This window comes from Puma concolor, chromosome D2, assembly GCF_028749965.1.
Source record: "Puma concolor isolate L17-30 chromosome D2, mPumCon1.1.hap2, whole genome shotgun sequence".
NCBI lineage: Eukaryota > Metazoa > Chordata > Mammalia > Carnivora > Felidae > Puma > Puma concolor.
In genome coordinates, this window is record NC_141677.1 from 18,464,922 (window position 1) to 18,483,388 (window position 18,467).

Sequence of the window (18,467 nt, forward strand, 5' to 3'; positions counted from 1 at the left end):
CGCGGTCCGTGAGTTCGAGCCCCGCGTCGGGCTCTGGGCTGATGGCTCAGAGCCTGGAGACTGTTTCAAATTCTGTGTCTCCCTCTCTCTCTGCCCCTCCCCCGTTCATGCTCTGTCTCTCTCTGTCCCAAAAATAAAAAAAAAAAAAAAAAATGATAACACAGCCACTGCCTTTAAAGGACTTTGGTACAGAGGCAAATTTTAGATGAAATTCCAAGATACGATAAAAATAGGAAATAAGCACAAAAACAAAGAGCAATTCTGCCGTTCTCCCCACCCCTTCTTCACATCTTCTCTCTACCCCCATTCCTGGGAAGCCTGGGAGATTTATCTGATGATACTAGACAGAGTAACAAAGCCAAAGACCTGGCGTCGGAAGTAGGAGGCTTAGGACCTGGTTCTGACTGTACTCATTACGGGCCTCCTGGTCCTGGAAAGTCATCCAACAACTCTGGGCCTGGCTCAAAAGTGATTTGTTCTGCAAATAAGTTCTGTGAGGTTTTAATGTTCCTTATACATCTGTGTCAAACCTGTTCTTGCATTGGGCCTTGTGTAACCAAAGGAGGAACACACTTAACCCCTCGTTCATTCATTCATTCATTCATCCAACAAATATTTATTAATCACATAAATTTTTAATAGAAAAAAGAATAGGAGGGGCACCTGGGTGGCTCAGTCGGTTAAGCGGCCGACTTCGGCTCAGGTCCTGATCTCGCGGTCCGTGAGTTCGAGCCCCGCGTCGGGCTCTGTGCTGACGGCTCGGAGCCTGGAGCCTGTTTCCGATTCTGTGTCTCCCTCTCTCTCTGCCCCTCCCCCGTTCATGCTCTGTCTCTCCCCGTCTCAAAAATAAATAAACGTTAAAAAAAAAACTTTAAAAAAAAAAAGAAAAAAGAATAGGAAAAGAAAGCAGCAGTTATTACAATCATATAAAGAAAATGTACAGTAGAAATTGGCAAGGAAGAAGTTAAACTTTTACTCTTCACAGAGGCATGATACTCTATGAGGAAAACCTGAGAGACTCTGCCAAAAAATTGCTACAACTAATTCATGAATTCAGCAAAGTCACAGGATATAAAATCAAGTACAGAAATCGGTTGCATTTTTAGACACCAATAATGAAGGAGCAGAAAGAAACATAAAGGAATCAATCCCATTAACAATTGCACCAAAAACCATAAGATACCTAGGAATAAACCTAACCAAAGAAGTAAAAGATCTGTACACTGAAAACTGTAGAATACATATGAAAGAAACTGAAGAAGACACAAAGAAATGGAGGAACATTCCATACTCATGGATTAGAAGAACAAATGATGTTAAAATGTCTATACTATCCAAAGTAATTTACACATTCAATGCAATCCCTACAAAATAACGCCATCATTCTTCACAGAGCTGGAACAAACAATTCTACAACTTGTATGGAACCAGAAAAGACCCCAAATAGCAAAGTAAGGTTGAAAAAGAAAACCAAAGCTGGAGGCATCACAATTCCAGTCTTCAAGCTGTATTACAAAGCTGTAATCATCAAAACAGTATGGTACTGGCGCAAAAACAGACACATAGACCATTGGAACAGGATATAGAAATCAGAAATGGGCCCACAAATGGATGGCCCGCTAATCTTCAACAAAGCAGGAAATCATATCCAATGGAAAAAAGACAAATGAGGTTGAGAAAACTGGACAGCGACATGCAGAAGAATGAACCTGGACCACTTTCTTACACCATAATAAAATAAACTCAAAATGGATGAAAGACTTAAATGTGAGAAGGCAACTTTCAAAATCCTAGAGGAGAAAACGAGAAGAAGCCTCTTTGACCTCAGCCACAGCAACTTCTTACTAGACATATCTCTGGAGGCAAGGGAAACAAAAGCAAAAATGAACTATTGGGACTTCATCAATATAAAAACTTTCTGCACAGCAAAGGAAACAACCAACAAGACTAACAGGCAACTGATGGAATGGGAGAAGACATTTTCAAATGACATATTGAATAAGGAGTTAGTATCCAAAATCTGTAAAGAACTTACCAAACTCAGCACCCAAAAAACCCAAATAATCCAGTGAAGAAATGGGCAAAAGACATGAATAGACACTTTTCCAAAGAAGACATCCAGATGGCTAACAGACACATGAAAAGATGCTCAATATCACTCATCATCAGAGAGATACAAATCAAAACCACAGTGAGATACCCCTCACACCTGTCAGAATGGCTACAATTAACAACTCAGGAAACAACAGATGTTGGTGAGAATGCAGAGAAAAGGGGAACACTTTTCCACTGCTGGTGCAGCCACTCTGGAAAACAGTGTGGAGGTTCCCCAGAAAGTTAAAAATAGAACTACCTTATGACTCAGCAATTGCACTAGTAGGTATTTATCCAAAGGATACAAAAATGCTGATTCAAAGGGGCACACAGGATCCCAATATTTATAGCCAAAATTATTGGAAAGAGCCAAGTGTCCATCGACAAATGAATAAAGGTGTGGTATATATACACAATGGAACATTACTCAGAGATCAAAAAGAATGAACTCTCGTCATTTGAGACAATGTGGATGGAACTAGAGGCTATTATGCTAAGCGAAATCAGTCAGTCAGAGAAAGATAAATATACGATTTCACTCATATATGGAATTTAAGAAACGAAACAGATGAACATAGAGGAAGGGAAGGGAAAATAAAGTAAGATAAAAATAGAAAGGGAGGCAAACCATAAGAGACTCTTAAATATAGAGAACAAACTGAGGGTTAATGGAGGGGAGGTGGGTAGGAGGATGAGCCAAATGGGTGATGGGCATTGAAAAGGGCATTTGTGATAAGCACTGGGCATTATATGCAAATGATGAATCCCCTGAAACCAATACTACACTATATGTTAACGAACTTGAATCTAAATTTTTAAAAAATGTACAGTAATATCATGATTCACGGTTGCAAACAAAGTCTCCGCTGAGTTTTATTTTAAAGAAAGGGATTTCTTTGAGGGGTTTATAGACATTCTGCAACCGGGAATTGGCCAGGCAACCCGGAAGGGCTGCTCTAGCAAAGCCTCACCACTTTTCCCAACACCTACCTCCATACTGGGCGCCAACTGCACAACTCACATTGCAGGACCATAGGTCAGATGCCAAGAGCTGCCTCAGGACAGGCAGACCTTCCACTGACCCACTCGCCCAATGGTGGCGAATCCCACGGCCAATAAATAAATAGACAAGCGTGCATGAAAATGTCTTTGGGAAATCTTTTGCCAAGAGCCGGTCGTCAATTTTATTTGGAATTCAGTTGGGAGTACCGGAAACTTGTGACACAGTCTTCATCTTTTTAAAAAATTACTATAAGAAACATATTCATTGTTAAGAAAAATAGCAAACAGAACAACATGATACAAAGTAAAAACAACAAAACTATTTCCCATCCCACCCATGTCCACTCCAAGAGTTACATTATTTAAAGAATATTTTATTGTGAAAAGTTTTTAGACTATGTAAAAGTAAAGAAAACAGTGTAATGAAACAAAATTACAAGCCCGAATTCAACACAATCTAACCTGATTTGTTTAGATTACCACCTATATCTCCTTCCACGCAGCGTATCAATTCACTGGTAAATATATTAGTAGATATCTCTAAAACAGGAGTCAGTTGGCAAAGGGCCCCAGAAGGTGTCCGTCATAACTACTCAAATCGGCCACTGGAGTGCACAAGGGCCACAGACGATAATGTAAACAAAGGGGACCGGCTGTGTTCCAACAAACTTCATTTATATTACATGCTATGGGCCAGATTTGGCCCAGAGGCCATAGTTTGCCAACCTCCTGCTCTAAAAGACACAAACTTTTTTCTTTCGTACACAACTTTTCTCCATCATACTAAAAGAAGTTAATAAAGAACTCCAGGGGCACCCGGGTGGCTCAGTCGGTTGAGTGTTCGACTTCAGCTCAGGTCATGATCTCGCAGTCTGTGAGTTCGAGCCCCACGTCGGGCTCTGTGCTGACAGCTCAGAGCCTGGAGCCTGCTTTGGATTCTGTGCCTCCCTCTCTCTCTTCCCCTCCCCTGCTCATGCTCTGTCTCTCTCTGTCTCAAAAATAAAATAAAAACATTAAAAAATTAAAAAAAAAAAAGAACTCCATTCTTTAATATCCTCAGACCTAAAAATGCTAATAATTCCTTACTATTATCAAAGTCGGTCAGTGTTCACTTTTCCTGGATTGTATTGTAATGTTATTTACATTTTGTTTATTTCCGCGTACAGTTCATTTAAGTCAGAATCAAAATAAGACCCATATGTTCCAATTGCTTGTTATATTTTCTAAGTCTCTTCTAACCTCCAATGTATTCCCCATCTCTTTCCTCCCCTTAAGATATTTGTTGAAGAAACAGAGTCTCAATTGTCTTGTAAAGTTTTCCAGTTTGGGTTTTTTGATTATACCTCTGTGGTAACACTTAGCATGTTCCTCTGTCCCTTGTATTTCTTATAAGTCACTAGTAAGATTTAGAGTCTTGATCGGATTTAACTTAATTTTTTTTTTCTTTTTCCCAGGACTACTTCTTCAGGAGGCACATGATTCTGATGGTTTCCTTCTCTGTAATGTCATCAACCACTGATAGTCATTGTCTGATCATATCTTAAGTTTGCTATCCCTTTTTCATTTATCAGTTAAATTCCTTTAAAGAGGAACCTTTACCGGTTACTATTTGGTTATTCTGAAATGCAGATCATACGAGAAACCTGAAATAGTCCTCTGCTTCTTTTCTTTAATGTACTTGTTTTTAAAATAATGAAATGATTCCCTGAAACCCTCCAAAGATATCCAATGAACGTTTCTTCTTTTTGATGTCATTATGAGCCTATAGATTTAAATACTGCAGTCATGATCCTTATTAATGTTAAAATTGTCCCATCTTTGATTAAGAACTTGTTCAAGTTAGGTCTTCAGTCCTGTGGACATCATTCTAGTGTTATTTCATAGCGTCTTTTCTTTCCGGTATGACAAAATTTCCAGGCTCATTTGCACCCCAGACCTAGATGCAGGCATTTCTCTGAAGACTCCTGGTTCCTTCTAGTGACATTTAGAGAACATAATCTAGATTGGAGGGATGCTTACTGCTACCATGTTGGTCTTTGTCCCTAGGGTTTGGGATGGATAGAGCTAAAAAACACATTTTGTGTTGTTGAGGATAAAATGCATTGTGAGTTCATACTGATGTTTCCAATTCAAATTTAGGGCTATGGGGTTTGTACATAACATCGTCAGTTTTACATGTGTGTTTCTTTTCAACCATGCCAAAAAATTTCAACTTTCAACACCACCAGCATAATTACTTTTCCTATAATAATGCACACAAAATCTCCAAATAACAATATCAACCTTACTATCAACAATATGATTACTGAAACAGTATATTGGGGGGTTTCTTATTTGGTTAGGTCATTTGGCTTGGTGCATATCCCCAGAAGGGATCTACAGTTAAAATTTTCTGCTTTAGAGTCAATTGGAATACATCTTTTTCAGAAGTATGTCCCACCCAGGAACAGGTTCATTTGTTTTCCTTTACTTTCAATTTCCAGCAATTCATTTTTTTAAATTTATTCAGCTTTGTTTTAGAATTCTCCATAATATTTACATAACTCCAAAATTAAATATACAAAATAAGGTACATTCGAAGAAGTCTACTTTCTATTGCCTCCCTCTCCTATAGACAACCATTTTTAATGTTTTCTCCTGCCATCCTTTAAAACGTACATAAGCAAACGTATAGCTTTTGTATTTTTTTTCTTTTCTTGGTTGAATCGCCTTCTGCGTACATCTACAAGGAAGATAGAGTTGGCAGTGTTCCCCCAAAATCTGATCATGAAACTCTTTTCCAAAGGAGCATCCCACGGGGTAAATATTGGGCAAAACTCATTTGGGAAATGTTGCTACAATGCAGAGAGAAAAGAAAAATAAATAATCTACAGATGCTCCATAAGTACAACTCTTCTAAGAACATAGACCTGCGACTGACAGTTTGCAACTGTGATTGCAAAGTCCTAAGCATTGCAATTTCTTGACTCCTCACACGGCAGGTTGGTTCTCCACTGACATTTTTTCCCCCCTTTACTGCCAGTCACCTCTGAACAGGGTTACTTCCCGGCACTGTGAGCGGTACTCAGTCACCAAAGATCACAAAATAATCCACGAAGGCATTTTCCCGTTGTTTCACCTCTATTCTCTCTTCTTCAATGTCATTAATCCAGTGTTTCCTCCTTGCTCACAGATCCAAGCGCACCTCCTGCTCTGAAGAAGCCACACAGTAGGCCTCTTTGTCAGAGGACTCATTCTTTGTCCCCACGGATTCCTCTTGTGTAGTTCCTTTATCTGTAGTTAAAAGGCTTCTGTCTTTGCTCCAAGCCCCAGTGGTGGTTAGTGTTTGGACAGAAAATAGGAAGATTTGACTCCTCACTGGTGATACATCAAGGGGGAATTAATAAAGGATTCTGAGCAGCACTCAGTCGACCCGAATTCTTGAATTCTTGCGGAGATAGGGCTTTTAGGAACCCTGATGAAGAGATCAACCCCACTCTCTGTTTCTACCGAGCTCTTCAACACAGCACTAAGGCAAGTTGGCCAATATAACAACCCAGCGTGAAGGACTACAAAGCTACAATCGTGTCCCTAGAGAGCTCACTGGGACGGAGACGAGTATTTCATGAAAAAGGCTAGATCACTGCAGAGGTAAAGGGTTCATCTAAATCAGTATTTAGAGTTGCCAGTGTGTCAGCCAGCAAAGTGAGGTTTTTATTTTGCTTTGACTCTAGCTATTCTCCTCCAGGGCTTCTCTTGTTCCTGTGTCTGAACCTCTCCCTGTAGGAGGCCTTCAGCCACCTAATCCTGAGGCATACTTTCTATACGGTCTAAGCAGCCTACCAAGGGAAAGTAATTCTTGCACCCAGTACCCTGTCACCTCTTACCCTTTCCTTATTCCTTTACTTTCCATCCAGTCCTAAAAGACAAGTGTTTTCTCGTTGGCGCCTGCCCATGTGCCTGAGATCCGTAGCTGGTGTTTGTCCAAGAACAGTCCATATAACGCCTGTATCAAAATCACCTTAGGGTGCCTATTAAAATGCAAACTATGGGGCACCTGCGTGGCTCAGTTAAGTGTCTGACTTCAGTTCAGGTCATGATCTCACGGTTCCTGAGTTTGAGCCCTACGTTGGACTCTGCTGTCAGCACAGAGCCCGCTTCAGATCCTCACCGCCCCCCTCTCTGCCCCTCCCCTGCTCACTCTCTCTGTCTCTCAAAAATAAAGAAACATTTAAAAACACAAAAACAGGGGCGCCTGGGTGGCGCAGTCGGTTAAGCGTCCGACTTCAGCCAGGTCACGATCTCGCGGTCCGTGAGTTGAGCCCCGCGTCGGGCTCTGGGCTGGTGGCTCGGAGCCTGGAGCCTGTTTCCGATTCTGTGTCTCCCTCTCTCTCTGCCCCTCCCCCGTTCATGCTCTGTCTCTCTCTGTCCCAAAAATAAATAAAAAAACGTTGAAAAAAAAAATTAAAAAAAAAATAAATAAAAACACAAAAACGTAAATTATAAGGTCCTATCCTAGACCTTCTCTTGTAGGAGGCTTGGAACCTACCTTTTGGCAAACACTTAAATGCTTCTCTTTGCATTAGAGGTTAAGAGTCACTGACCCCGCCCCTCCTATTTGTAGATCTGGCAGCTGGGCGTCACCTCAGCTAATCTCTGTTTCTCTAGAAAGCCTTTTATATACTTGCAGGGGCGCCTGGGTGGCGCAGTCGGTTAAGCGTCCGACTTCAGCCAGGTCACGATCTCGCGGTCTGTGAGTTCTAGCCCCGTGTCAGGCTCTGGGCTGATGGCTCTCTGGGCTGATGGCTCTCTGGGCTGATGGCTCAGAGCCTGGAGCCTGTTTCCGATTCTGAGTCTCCCTCTCTCTCTGCCCCTCTCCCGTTCATGCTCTGTCTCTCTCTGTCCCAAAAATAAATAAACGTTGAAAAAAAAAAAAAACTTTAAAAAAAATTAAAAAAAGAAAGCCTTTTATATATTTGCAGAGTAGCCCTATCTGCCTCATGCACATAGGCTCATACTATTAAATACATTGCTGTAAATTTGCTTTACCCCAAACAGTCCCATGAACTTAACACATCAAATCTCTATAGTCTTACTTAGCTGTCATCAAAAGAGACTTCCAAATATGTGTATATATATATATATATATGTACACATATATATATGTGTGTATATATATGTGTGTGTGCATGTGTGTGTGTATATATATATATATATATATAAAGAAAAAGAAGAGTCCAAAATCGCCTTCTCCCATTAAAAAAAAAAAAAAGAAAAAAAAACCTTAACAAACTATTTTCAGACCTTGGAAATTGGACTAAATTAGCCCTAGAATAAACGCTCTAGACTCTAGACCTAGAACTTAAAAGTGAGCTTGGAAAGGACCAAACTGACCTATGAATATTTGATTGCTTGTCAGATCAAACTCTACCACTCTTTAAAGGAATAAAATAATATTTAGCATTCAATAATAAAAAAATTGCCATGTCCTACAGCCAATAAAAAATGACTAGACTTCCAAGAAGGAGAAAAATGTGATACATAATCCGTAAAGATCAGTCCATAGTAAAAGTTTCAGAAATAATAGGGAAAATTGAATAATCAAACAAAAACACTAAAGCAGACATTATAAACGTATGATAGCTCAAAGATTTAAAGGAAAACATGAGTATAATGAGGAGAGAAGTGAAAGGTATAAAAGGGAAGCAAATGAGAAATACAATACCCAAAATGAAAATTTTGCTAAGTGGAATTTACAGATCCAACATCTCAGGAAAAAAAAAAAAAAAACCAGCAAGGAACTTGAATGCCAAATGAAACACAAAAAGAAAAAAAGTACTTAAAAAATGAAAAGAACCTCAGTGATCTGTGGAACATGATCAAGTATATGTATATACATATATATTATATGTATATAACATACATATAATTACAATATAAATATATAATTAGAATCCAAAGAAAAAGTAGGATTGAAAACAAAAATTCTTGAAGAAATAATGTCTGAGGGAGATTTCTGAGAACCTGTCCAAGTAGAAGGACCCTAAATCACCTTGCCCCGTGGACAAACCTAGATAACACCCACATCAGGGACTCTAACCCAGAAAACGACCCAAAGACCGGCAGAACAGACTTGCCACGGTGAATTGTGAAAGGAGGCCCTGTTGAAAAAGGTAGGAGGGACAGAGACATGGTGAGGAACTAAACTGTCCAGATGAACCACAAGTGCGTGGGACACCACGGGCACAGAGCAGAGGAGCAGACCCCACACCAAGCACCCCAGACACCTGCACTGGGAAGTCGAGCCTTCATAACACTTGGCTTTGAAAGCCAGCAGGGCTTAACTTTGCAAGTTTTCGCAATCAGCAGGGTTTAACTCTGGGTACTTTAAAAGTCAGCAGGCTTAGCTCTGGGGAAGCTGGAAGGTGATAGGAAACTGAGTCCCCACCCTTACAGAGACAGCACAACCAACAACTCAGGAGATACAGCATAGCGGCAGCAGTCTGAAAAGTACCTGGTGTATACATGAAGGAGATTTATTTATTAATCTCAGAACATGTGCTGGAAGGACAAGGACCTTTTTTTTTAATGTTTATTTTCAAGAGAGACAGAGAGAGCATGAACAGGGGAGGGGCAGAGAGAGAAAGAGGGAGACACAGAATCTGAAACAGGCTCCAGGCTCTGAACTGTCAGCACAGAGCCTGACGCGGGGCTTGAACTCTCAATGGCAAGATCATGGCTTGAGCTGAAGACGGACGCTTAACTGACTGAGCCACCCAGGCACCCCTGGAGGGGAGAAGGACCTTTTAAGAGTGTTCTTCAAGAACAAAACAGCTGGCAGGTGCTATTTCTCTCCCCTCCCCCAGCCTTCGTGGGAACAAGAACAAACAACCTACGTTTACCTTGCCAACACCACACAAACTGCCCCCATGTTCTCCTACGTATCGGCCCCATTCAACCCACCTCACTCAGCAATCATCTCTCCAAAGTGGCTCCTGCTATGTCACATCCAGAAAGCAGCCCTGGCAGGGACCCGAGTCATTCCAAAGTGACTCCTGCCCTGGGGAGAGGGGAATATAACCACACGTACACCAGGTCAACTGCAGCCCCAGCAGACAAGTGATCTGACTGCTGGCCCTGCCCACCAACAAAAACTCTCAGGGGCAGCACAGGGAAAGAGCCTGCAATTGGGTATGACTTCAGCCCCAGCAAATGGGTTGAGGGTAGGCATCTGGTCTCACTGCTGACAATGACCATCTACAAGCCCATGGTAGCTTCAGATTGGTCTCTTAACAGAACAAGGACCAAACCCTGTCCTCAACAGGCAAACTGGGCCATTATAGCCAACTGGACTGAAGGCAAACCCAGCTCAGCCACAACACTAGGGTGCATGCATACCACATAGGAAACACTCCTCAAGTGCCTGGTTCTGGTAAACAGGGGACATTGTGCTACAGGACACCATAGGACCTCTTTTTCATAAGGCCACTACTTCGAGATCAGGAGATATCGCTGATTTACCTAATGCATCAAAACAAACAGAGAGTAAGACAAAATGAAGAGAGAGAGGATCAGGTCCTAAGTGAAAGGACAGCAAAACAACAGCAAAAGTGCTAACTGAAAAAGATAAGCAATACGCCTGATAAAAAAAAATCAGAGTAATAGTTGTAAAGATACTCACTGCACTTGGAAAGAGTGGAAGAAAGACCTCACTGGGAAAACACCAACAAAGAGATAGAAAATATAAAAGAGAACCCATCAGAGACAACGAACTCAGTAACTGAAATTAAAAATACGCTAGAGGAAATCAACAGCAGATTAGAGGAGAAAGAACGGATCAATGACCTGGAAGAAGAGTAATGGGAAGCAACTAGCTGAACAGCAAAAAGAGAAAAAGAATAGTACCAAATAAAAATAGGCTAAGGAAATCCAACGACATACCTGCTGAATGGGAGGAGTTATTTGCAAATGATATAGCCAATAAGAAGTTAAGATCCAAAATATCTAAAGAACTAATACAAATCACATCATAAAAACAATCTGATTTAAAAAAATGAGCAGAGGACCTGAATAGACATTTTCACGCAGCAGATATACAGATGGCCAACAGATATTCGAACATATGCTAAATATCACTAATCATCAGGGAAATGCAAATTAAAACCACAATGAGATACCACTTTACACCTATCGGAATGGTTAGAACCAAAAAGAGAAGAAACAACAGGTGTTGGTGAGGATGTGGGGAAAAGGAAACCCTCATGCACTATTGGTGGGAATGCAAAATGGTGCAGCCACCATGGAAAACAGTATGGAGGTTCTTCAAAAAACTTAAAACATACATACACACATACATACATACATACATACAAATAGAATTCCCATATGACCCAGTAATTCTACTACTGGGACATTTACCCAAAGAAAATGAAAGCATTCGTTCAAAAAGATACATGCATTATTGATGGCAGCATTTTTTATGATAGTCAAGATACAGAAGTGACCCAAGTGTCCATCAATAGACCAAAAGTATTAAAAAAAGGAAGAAAGAAAGAAAACCACACCAATGCAAATTATAATCAAACTGAAAACTGTGATAAAGAGAAAAATAATAAAAGTGGTAGCCAGAGAAAAAAGCCACGTTACAAACAAAGGAATAAAGATATTAATTACTACAAACTTCTTGCCAGAAATTATGGAAGCGTGGAGACAATAGAGTAATATGTTTTAAGTACTGAAGGGAATAGAGGAAAACCGTCAACTAGAATTCTATGCCCAGTGCAAAAATAAAGGTGAAATAAAGAGTCAGATGAGCAAAAACTGAAAGAAATTTCCCAACAGGCAGACACAGTACAAGAAATATAATTCTTCATGAAGTTCTTCAGGCAGAAGGAAACCAGATGGAACTTGGATCTACACAAAAGAATGAAGAATGCCAGGAATGGTGCTATATAGGTAACTATAAGGCATTTTTCTTACTTTTAATTTCCTTGAAAGATAATTGATCATTTAAAGCAAAACAGTGACGATAAATTATAGAAGTTCAACATATTATATAAAAGTAGAATCCATTAAAATGGTAGCATAAAGGATATAAGAAGGAAGCAGAAATACACTGTTGTTAGTTTCTTACACTATACTTGAAGTGCTATAATATTATTTGTAAGTAAACTTTGATATGTTAAGAATGCATATTTTATAACTCAGAGCCACAATTAAAAATGAAAGAGAAATATCTAACAAGCCAATAGTGGAGATAATCAATTAATCCAAAGAAAGTAGGAAAAGTAGGGGAAGAACAGTATAGAATAAAAAGAAAACAAATAGAAACATAGCACACTTAATTCCAACAATATCAATAATTATTTAAGTTTATTTTTGAGAGAGAGAGAGCATGGAGGAGGGGCAGAAAGAGAGGAAGAGAGAGAATCGCAAGTAGGCTCCCCACTGTCAGCACAGAACCTGACATGGGGCTAGATTTCACCAACCAAGAGATCATGACCTGAGCTGAAATCAAGAGTCAGAGGTCTAACCAACTGAGACACCCAGGTGTGCCACAATAATTATATTACACAATCTAAACTACTATCAAAAGGCAGTTACTGCTTGACTAGATTTTTAAAATTTTTTTAAATTTTTTGAAAAGTGTAACTTAATTATATTCAGTCTATAAGACATTCAGATTAAATATAAAGACACAAGTAGATTAGAAATAAAAGAATGGGAAAATACAAACCATCCAAATACCACCCCCCTCCAAAAAAAAAAGCTGGCAAGCTGAAGTGACTATATTAATATCATAAAAATAGATCTCAGAACAATAAATACACCAGGAATAAAAAGGGACATTTCACATTGATAGAGGGGGTCACTTCATCAGGAAGAGATAACAATTCTAAATACATAAGCACCTAAAAATCAAAGCTTAAAAAAACCATAAAGCAAAACTGACCGAGTTGAAATGAGAAATAGACAAACCCACAATTACATTAGGAGATTCCTTCACTCTTCTTCCAGTAATTGTTAGAACAAGTAAACAGAAAATCAGTAGATACAAGAGACTTGAACAATACATGAAATAGGATGCTCACTAGGACTGTTGTCCCAGAATTGACACTAGGGTCTATATCTCAAAACAACGGGCTCTAAGTATGCAATATTCTAAAGAAGTCTGCCAAATACTGGAGCCAGCACTGCCTTATTAGAAGACGGCCAAATTAGCCCTACTCCCCCCTCCCATTATTCTAACTAACATCCACCTATCTCATCACCAGCCCGTATGAGAAAACAACTGCCAAGGGGAAAAATGAAAGCTGTACGTCTCTGGTCTTGGGAGGAGTCTGAGGTTCACATTTAAGAGGTTTCCCCTAGAACAAAGCCCAATTTGGGGAAGGGGCCCCAGGAAAATCCCTTACAGAGCCTGAGAAAGAAAGACTACCATCTCTCCTCTGCCTGGATGCTTGCTGAGCTGTAGAACGGTGGACCCACAATGAGGCAGCCACCAGAATGGAGAATAATGAGAAAATTATTGAGAGAGCTTGATCAGTAGCCCTGGGAGTTGTGTGGCCCTTGTGAGTTTGATAAAGGCACTTTCTTCTCCTCTGGAAATTTCTGGAGGCAAAAAGCTTTGGAGTAGCTAAAGGCAGGCAAGGAAGGAGCCTAGAGGATAGAGGAAAGAGGGATATGGATGCCAAGATGATGACCAGCAGCCATGTGCCAAGAAAGTCCACTCTCAAGTCAGGGTCATGAGATCTCTGCCTCTCTTCCTCTTCCAATCCCAACACCACAGGAACTGGGCTTTGAGAATGGGTAGGAGTTGAGAGGCTGATTCTAAAATCAGACCTCCAAATAAGCCTTCCTTCTAAGCTGGCTGCAGTGAGGAGACTGAAATACCAGCCCACATCCTCACCCTCTTAAGTGAGGCCCCTGGGCTCTGCTGAGGCTGGGTGGGAGAAAAGGATGTCGATTTCAGATTGAGATCAGATCTAAGCGTGGAGTTTGAATAGCTGAAAGTCCCTGGAAACCCATGGGATTGGCCAAAAATGTTGCTAATGTAAAAAAGGGGGGGGGGGGACTCGACAGAGCACAGAGATTGGAAAAACATTAAACTATTTCATGTTAATATCCCACTGAGTTCCTAGTGCTGAACAAAATCAGACTGAGCATCTCTGTGTATCCAAACAGTGCACACATTTGTCAACTTAAATGGCTTTTCATCATATTGGTATGTATTACATTATATTTATAGGCCATGATGTGCTTAATAATGTACCCATTATTGAACATTTGGGTTATTTCCATTTTTTTCCTCTTAGGAAAGAGGTTGCTATAAACATCTTGGTATAAATTGCTCTATTTTTCTTCTTAGCTCTTTCCTTAGGTATATGCCTCAGGACTTCCTTCCTATACAATGCCCAGACTCACTTCTTCCCCCCGTTACTCCATGTGACATCCCGTCAGTACACCAAATGTGTATGAGTTGACTTCCCTTCTGTTGTAGGTGACAGCCTGCGATTCAGACTGGCTCGTACATGAAAGAGAACTTACTGGCTGACACAACTGAAAGTCTGAGGATAGAGCTGGCTGCAGGTCCTTCAATCCAGAGGCTCAGAGGACACCATCCATTTCTCTAATTGTTTTTGCTCTGCCTTTCTCTAGAAGTCGATTTCATCCTCCGTCTGGACATGCCCCCGGGAATCGCGATGGTGGCGGCAGCTGGAAACCTCACACCTTCATAATACAGGAGAAAGAAACATAGTATTTTCAGAAAGCCCGGCAAACATCTTTATTCATCTCATTGGCTCCACACGAGTTATGTGCCATCTCCGAACCAATCACAGAGGCCAGAAGGGTAAAATACAAGGATAGACTTATATTTGTAGGTATGGATGGGTGAGTGGTCAATTCATTCACATGGTAGAAATGAGGAAAGATGTTTCCTAAGGACGATTTGGACTATTGTTATCAGAAAATGGAAATACGGGGGCACCTGGGTGGCTCAGTTGGTTGAGCGTCCAACTTCCACTCAGGTCATGATCTCACGGCTGGTGAGTTCGAGCCCCGCGTTGGGCTCTGTGCTGATGGCTCAGAGCCTGGAGTCTGCTTCAGATTCTGTGTCCCTCTCTCGCTGTGCCCCTCCCTCACTCATGCTCTCTCTTTCTCTCAAGAATCAACAAAACATTTTTTAAAAATTAAAAAAAGAAGAAAATGGACATATGGACGCTCGGTACCAAATAATAGATGTCCCTTACACCCAGGACTGTGTCTGTTTTTCCCTCTAAGACTGTAAGCTCTGAGGGCAAGGATGATGTGGACATCAATCGCCACTGTGTTCACCACACCCAGAACCTCCATTTATCAAAGGTAAATGTTTAGTGACTATTCATTGAATGAGTAAATTCACCAAAGTAGAATAACCAGGTTGAGGAAATAAAAGATCTTATTGCGCGTTGCCACATTCTTCTCCAGAAATTAAAAAAAAAAAAAAAGTGTCGATGTATAATAAAATTGCAATAAAACAATAGTATAATGGTAATGTATATTAGGATAGCTATTTCCCCAAAATATTGCCAACATTGAGTAATATCATTTTGATTCATTTCTAGTAATACAGTAAGTCTTCAGCAGATTTTTAAGCTGCTATATTTTAGATGCATTTAGTCGTTAACACAGTTGATCATTTGCCCAGCACTAAAATATTATATATAAATTTGGTCTGTAAGCTTTCAAAAGACATTCAGTGAGATTTTATAAATCCCTTTTCTCACGTTCCATCTTCCAGTATATTTTCACAGTGATTGATCGATGAAGATGTTTTAAGTTGCTGTAACATACACATAATATACAATTTACCGTCTTAACTATTTTTAAGTGTAAAGTCCGTAGTGTTAAGTACCTCCACCTCGTTATGAAGCCAACCTCCAGAACTCTTCTCAACTTGCAAAACTAAAATTTTATACCTATGAAACAACTCTCTATTCCCCTGCCCACCCAGCATCTGGTGACCACCATTCTACCTTCCATCCCTACGCGCTTGACCACTCTACGTACCTCAGATCAGCGGAATCGTACTGGGTTTGTCTTTTGAGGCTGGCTTATTTCACTTAGCACAATGTTCTCAAGGTTCATCAATGTTGTAACATGTAACAGAGTTTCCTTCCTTTTTCAGGCTGAAAAATATTCCATTGTATGCGTATGTCAACATTTTATTTCTTTATTCATCCATCGGTAAACACGGGGGCTGTTTCTACCTTTTGGCTATTGTAAATAACGCTGCTACGAATGTGAGCGTACAAACATCTCTACAAGACTCTGTTTTCCATCGTGACTACACCGTTCCACATTCACATCCCACCAACAGCGCATAAGGATTCCAATTTCTCCTGATCCTTGCCTACGCTTGTTGTTTTCTGGTTGTTGTGGTGGTGGTGGTGGTGGTGGTTATATTTTCCTATAGCCATCCTAATGGGTGTGATCCGAGTAGTTGATATCCCATAAAGATGTGGAACACAAGGTGGGTAGCAATGTGTTAAAGGTGGTAAGAGGGAATTTCTGCCAAGAAAGCAGACAATGATGGTGTCTCCTCGGCAGCCAGGTTGGGCCCTCTCCCACATTTACATGCGAATTCTTTTTTTTAAAAAAAAGAACCATTCCCGTTCTTGTTCTCAAGAACTAGAAAACCCTGGAGAAGTATGGGTTGTGTCCTGTTGGAATTACATTCCTGATGTCATTGCCGGGAAGCCCGACATTTTCTGGAGATCAGAAAGAGAGTAAGCGAGAGTAGCGAGAGTAGCGAGAGTAGCGAAGAGAGCACAATGGGAAAGAGAAAACAAACAAGAGGGTAAAAGATAGGAAATATCACACATTTCAAGGGACTGTTCCTATTTTATACAAAAAGATGAGGAAAGGATCCTCTGTGACAGTAACGTCTGAACATAGATCTGAAGGAAGAGAGAGAATGAGAGGCGGTGCGCCGTGCAGATATCCGGGGGAAGAAATCCAGGCAAAAGAAAGAGACTGTGCAAAAGGCCTGGGGCAGAAAGCAGCTTAAGCATGTTGGAGGGATAGTAAGGAGCCCAGTGTGGCTTAGAGGGATGGGCGAGGAGAACGTGATGGGAATGGTGCCGGTGAGTAGGAGGGTGCCAAGCCATGCCAGGGACTTTGGCTCTGCTTCTGAGTGAGCTGGCAAGACATTAGGGAGTTGGAATGGAGAAGAGGTGTGACCTGATATAGGTTTTTTAAATATCATTTAGTCCAAATATCATTTGGGCCAGAAGAGAAGACTGTCCAGGGCTGGATTAGAAGCAGAAAAAAACCGTTGGGAGGTGACTGCCATCATCCAGGACAGATGGTAGCTGGGACAAGGGCGGAAGTGATGGCTGCGGAAGGAAGCTGTCAGAGCTCAGCATGTCTTGAAGGCTGAGCTGTCAACACTGGGTGATGGCTTAGATGTGCGGTAGGAAGGAGGGGGGTTCAAGGAAGAGTCTGGACTTCTGTCTGAGCAACTGGTAGGACTGGGTCACCATTTACTGAGAAGATGAGAGGAGGAGCAGGCCTGGTGAGAGAAACCGGGAGTTGACTGGATGTATGGCGGTTGGATAGGCAATTGGGCGCAAAAGCAGGCAGCCCGGGGGGAAGGTCAGGGCTGGAAAAGCAGCCCAAGACGCAGCCCCAGCCACCTGGGACTGTGAACTGTTGCCAGCAACCTGCATGAGAAACGCTGGAGGCTAGAGCACGACTCACATCCTTTACATTTATGTGTTATAAGGTATCCAACTTATTTGCAGAAGTTCAAAACTCAGAATTTGGTAACAATTATATATACATGTTCTATATAAGGGAACAAAATATTTTCGAGGAATAGCCTCCAGTAAAGACTAGATTCTCCATGTGATCCACACCTTGCCTGCCTCTCCGTCTTCTTCTCCGGGCACGCCATTCATATTGTCTTCCTGCTGGCTCCTCAAATTCTCCACGTTTATTCTCACCACAGGGCCTTTGCACATGCTGCACTCACCACCCAGAGCCTCACTGGCCAGGAAACTCCTCCTGCTCATCCTTCAGATCTCAGTTCCTCCTCCGTCTCTTCCTTAAGAAGCCTCACCCACACCTTTAGCTTATGCCAAGTCCCTGCACTCTAGGCCATCTCAGAAGTGCCATCCCTCTTTCCAATGGTAGCTTAATAGTCGTTCATTAATTACTCGATTAATATCCCTCTCCCTCATTAGAATGTAAGCATGGTGTAGGATTTTATTCACAACAGTTTCTCTAGGAAATTGCCTCTCTCTGGCACACTCAATTATTGTTGAATCAATGAGTAAAAAGGAAGAGAGTCAGACAATAAGATTGTTCCCTTAATGGTTTGAGAAATACAAAGAACAAATGTGGTTGCT

The 18,467-nt window shown here is 41.1% G+C and overlaps 1 long non-coding RNA gene across 7 annotated transcripts in view; it reads right to left on the reverse strand.

Annotated features, from left to right (window-relative positions):
• The window catches only part of LOC147575817 (uncharacterized), an 81,517-nt gene that overhangs the window by 19,602 nt on the left and 43,448 nt on the right, over positions 1-18,467 (reverse strand). For all 7 annotated transcript variants that reach the window (XR_015241589.1, XR_015241587.1, XR_015241586.1 and 4 more), the window contains 2 exons: positions 16,126-16,244; positions 14,623-14,805 (listed from right to left, as the gene is read on the reverse strand). This is a non-coding gene — a long non-coding RNA (uncharacterized LOC147575817). The remainder of the gene's footprint in view (positions 1-14,622; positions 14,806-16,125; positions 16,245-18,467) is intronic.